Source organism: Triticum aestivum, chromosome 6B (genome assembly GCF_018294505.1).
Source record: "Triticum aestivum cultivar Chinese Spring chromosome 6B, IWGSC CS RefSeq v2.1, whole genome shotgun sequence".
Classification (NCBI taxonomy): domain Eukaryota; kingdom Viridiplantae; phylum Streptophyta; class Magnoliopsida; order Poales; family Poaceae; genus Triticum; species Triticum aestivum.
Genome location: NC_057810.1, coordinates 626,458,145 through 626,462,569, shown reverse-complemented (window position 1 = coordinate 626,462,569; position 4,425 = coordinate 626,458,145). Strand labels below are relative to the sequence as shown.

Below are 4,425 nucleotides of genomic sequence, written 5' to 3'. Positions count from 1 at the left end.
GTATGGTAGAAATGTCATCAGAGGATCCTATGATTTGAAACTTATCTTCTCTGAGCTGCAATGCAAGTTTAAACTTGATCTCATCGGATTTTGCTACTAAAATCAAGATACCAATTTGATTGACTCACATAATGTGAATGCCATTTCAGCAATTTTATGCATTTTAAAAGATGTAGCCACGTGCAACAAAAAAAATCTGCTTAGCAAGAATATGTTCATCCTATACTTCAACAATTTAGATTGTATAATAATTCAAAGTATGAAACCTAAGGCTTTCACGTAAAAGAGTAGCTTATCAAGAATATGTTCATCATGCAGTTCATGAGAACTTCTGCTGTGCACTCCCTTGTGAAATTCATTAGGAGGCAAGTGCCCATTAACTTGTTGAGAGCGCTATCCAAACTTGTGATGTACAAGTGGAAATTTTGTTTTGAGAAGAAATCCAAACCTTACTTTCGGATGATAATAGTCAAAGTCAACAAGCTGCGATTAATATGGCGCCTTCTTTCAACCTAGCACCAACAGCATGTGTTTGTGCAGCATGCTCGCTTCCAACAAGGTCGACAAAATTCTGCGAAAGCAAAAGTTAATTCGTACGGATCAACCATGCATAATCAGCATACCATGCTCCAAAAGCAGAAATGTCAGCTTACCAAGTTAGCAGCAAAAGATATAACACAGTGCGGCGCTTTATGGAGCATACTCTCCACAATCTGGATATAGATATAAATGACAAAAGAAAGGTTAATCATCTCCTATGTATGCTTTCCTTAGAAAGATTGAATCTAAAACTGGGTTTGTTCTTCTTATACATACCAGCCAAATGATTTGGTGGGAACGTAAACTTGCGTTTAGTTCAGTTTCCCCAACCTGTCTTTGTTCTGCAGTTATTTGGAAGGTCATTGGGTAACTATCACTACACATCTTCTTCTTTCTCGGATGGTAGGCTATATATACATACATACATATGTAGCAGTGCCTTCACAAACGGCTATTAGATGCCTTAAATACTGGCTGTCCTTGGTGATTCATTCATCCAACTTATCCATGATGTTTCCTTTCTCTTTAATCATGTGTATTTGTGCGTGCCCGCGCATGGACAAAATTGCAAACCTCAGGATCATCTAACAAGCGAAGGGGGCCAGAGTCAGGTCATAGAAGATCCTTGATGATCTCGTTGCAGATTTGCACAGCTGATATCTTGATAATAAATTGTTCTTGTTCTAGTATGTCCAAGGCTCAACCCCTTACTATTAAATTCAAGGTGAGTATCTTGATTCCAAGAAATTTCTTGTGCAGCTTGCTCCTGAAAAAAATCAGTAGTTAATTGGCATTGCAAACGAGGGGAAAATAAATCATTAAGAGTTTCAAACTATAATGTCTGGAATGAAGTCTACATTGATTTTGCAGCGCCATACCTTGCTACATGTGGGCCTGCTCCTGACAAATTGATCAATGTGAAATTACAGACAACCTTAGGAAGGGAAATTGGTTGTGGCGATGGAGAGGCACACAGTTTTAATCATGATGGTGTGCGTGAATCCATCATCCTGAATAGAGAGGAAGCTCGTCACCGTGGCCATTACCATCATGGGTAAGGGCGCACTTGGGAGACGGGTAAAATGATACGCTTGTAAATAATGTGCAGATATATTTTACCCTCTCACGAAATAAACCGGTAAGGACAGTATTCATCTAGCTGTATCGCAGGGAGAAAGATGTGCACCTATACTGCAGCCACGAGATTCCTGAAGACCATCCGACGCTGTCCGGACGAGGTTCGTGCAGACATCCTGCTCATGCCCTATCACAAAGAGCAGCACTACAACGACAAGATGGTCTGCCGGCGGGACGACCGCAACCAGCTCAACCTGGAAGTTCTTGACCGCACCCCGTGCATCACCGACATCCTTGCCGATCGCCCGTTCTAGAGAGGACACCTAGTCAGGGCGCTGTCAGGGTTTGGAGCCAACATGATGGTGGGCGCCTGCAGAGGGTCCGAGGGCGTCGTCCGGGTGCACACGGTGGGGAAGGCGGTGGTGGGAGCGATGGCCTGCAGAGGCGCACGGTGAGGCGAAGGCACATGGTGCGAGTGGAGGGGGCTCAGACACAGGGTCCTCGAGCAGCAGCGCCGCCGTTGGTGTCGACTCCGATGGGCGGAGGATTTCGAGATCGAGCACCAGATTAAGTGGGCGAAGGAGAGAGAGACAAGGGGGTTTGGTGAGGGATTGAAGCGTCTGCCCTGGCTGGCGCTAAGGCAAGGCGGGGTAGTGAGGAGGCGGCGGTGGATCAGAGAAGATCTTTAGGTCGGCCAGGTCGAGAGGTCAGCAGGAGGAAGACGAAATAAAGGTGTGGGGGAGAAGACGAGGCTCGTGGGCACGGGAGCGAGGACCGTGCTGGGCTGTGTATGTGCTCGGTTGATAAATGAACTGCCCGCTGATACATCTTCAACGTATCTATAATTTTTGATTGTTCCATGCTATTATATTACCCGTTTTGAATGTTTATGGGCTTTACTTTACACTTTTATATCATTTTTGGGACTAACCTACTAACCGAAGGCCCAGCCCGTATTGCTGTTTTTTTGCCTATTTCAGTATATCAAAGAAAAGGAATATCAAACGGAGTCCAAATGGAATGAAACCTTTGGAAGCGTGATTTTTGGAACGAACGTGATCCAGAGGACTTGGAGTGCAAGTCAAGAAGCAATCGAGGAAGCCACGAGGGTGAAGGGCGCCCTCCCTATAGGGCACGCCCCCTGTCTTGTGGGCCCCTCGGGCGTCCACCGACGTACTCCTTCCTCCTATATATACCCATATACCCCGAAACCATCAAGGGAGCCACCGAAGAAATATTTCCGCCACCGTAACCTTATGTATCCGTGAGATCCCATCTTGGAGCCGTTGCCGGCGTTCTGCCGGAGGGGGAATCCACCACGGAGGGCTTCTACATCAACACCATAGCCCTTCCGATGAGTTGTGAGTAGTTTTCCATAGACCTTCGGGTCCATAGTTATTAGCTAGATGTCTTCTTCTCTCGTTTTGGATCTCTATACCATGTTCTCCCCCTCTCTTGTGGAGATCTATTCGATGTAACTCTTTTTGCGGTGTGTTTGTCGAGATCCGATGAATTGTGGGTTTATGATCAAGTTTATCTATGAGAAATATTTGAATCTCCTATGAATTCTTTTATGTGTGATTGAGTCATCTTTGCAAGTCTCTTCGAATTATTAGTTTAGTTTGGCCTACTAGATTGATCTTTCTTGCCATGGGAGAAGTGCTTAGCTTTGGGTTCAATCTTGCCGTGTCCTTTCCCAGTGACAGAAGGGGCAGCAAGGCACATATTGTATTGTTGCCATCGAGGATAAAAATATGGGGTTTATATCATATTGCATGAGTTTATCCCTCTACATCATGTCATCTTTCTTAAAGCGTTACTATGTTCTTATGAACTTAATACTCTAGATGCATGCTGGATAGCGGTCGATGTTTGGAGTAATAGTAGTAGATGCAGGCAGGAGTCTGTCTACTTGTTGCGGACGTGATGCCTATATACATGATCATGCCTAGATAATCTCATAATTATTCGCTTTTCTATCAATTGCTCGACAATAATTTGTTCACCCACCGTAATATTTATGCTATCTTGAGAGAAGCCTCTAGTGAAACCTATGACCCCCGGGTCTATCTCTTATCATATACGCTTTCAATCTACTTTTATTTGCATCTTTACTTTTCCAATCTATATCATAAAATACCAAAAATATATTTATCTTATCATATTATCTCTATCAGATCTCACTTTTGCAAGTGGCCGTGAAGGGATTGACAACCCCTTTATCGCGTTGGTTGCGAGTTGTTTGTTTGTTTGTGTAGGTTCGTGGGACTTGTGAGGAGCCTCCTACTGGATTGATACCTTGGTTCTCAAAAACTAAGGAAAATACTTACGCTACTGTGTTGCATCACCTTTCCTCTTCAAGGAAAACCAACGCAAGCTCAAGACGTAGCAAGAAGGATTTCTAGCGCCGTTGCCGGGGAGGTCTTTGCTCAAGTCAAGACATACCAAGTACCCATCACAAACTCATCTCCCTCGCATTTACATTATTTGCCATTTGCCTCTCGTTTTCCTCTCCCCCACTTCACCCTTGCCGTTTTATTCGCCCTCTCTTTCCCAATCTCCTCTCTTTTTCGCTTACCCTTTTTCTCTCCCTCTTTCGCTCGCCCTTTTTCTGTTTGCTTGAGTGTTGGATTACTTGTCGCCATGTCACAAGATAATACCAAATTGTGTGATTTTTTCCAATACCAATAATAATGATTTCCTTATTACTCCGATTGCTCCTCTTAATGATGTTGAGTCTTTTGAAATCAATGCTGCTTTGCTGAATCTTGTTATGAAAGATCAATTCTCCGGCCTTCCTAGTGAAGA

General features: G+C 44.0%; 1 long non-coding RNA gene across 1 annotated transcript; it reads right to left on the bottom strand.

The window, feature by feature from the left end:
- Window positions 1–468: 468 nt before the first annotated feature.
- Window positions 469–2,342, bottom strand: LOC123134600 (uncharacterized). The gene is made up of 4 exons (XR_006465674.1): window positions 1,419–2,342; window positions 817–1,306; window positions 654–713; window positions 469–571 (listed from the first exon to the last, which is right to left on the bottom strand). It is a non-coding gene; the product is annotated as an uncharacterized lncRNA (long non-coding RNA).
- Between the last annotated feature and the right edge of the window lie 2,083 nt (window positions 2,343–4,425).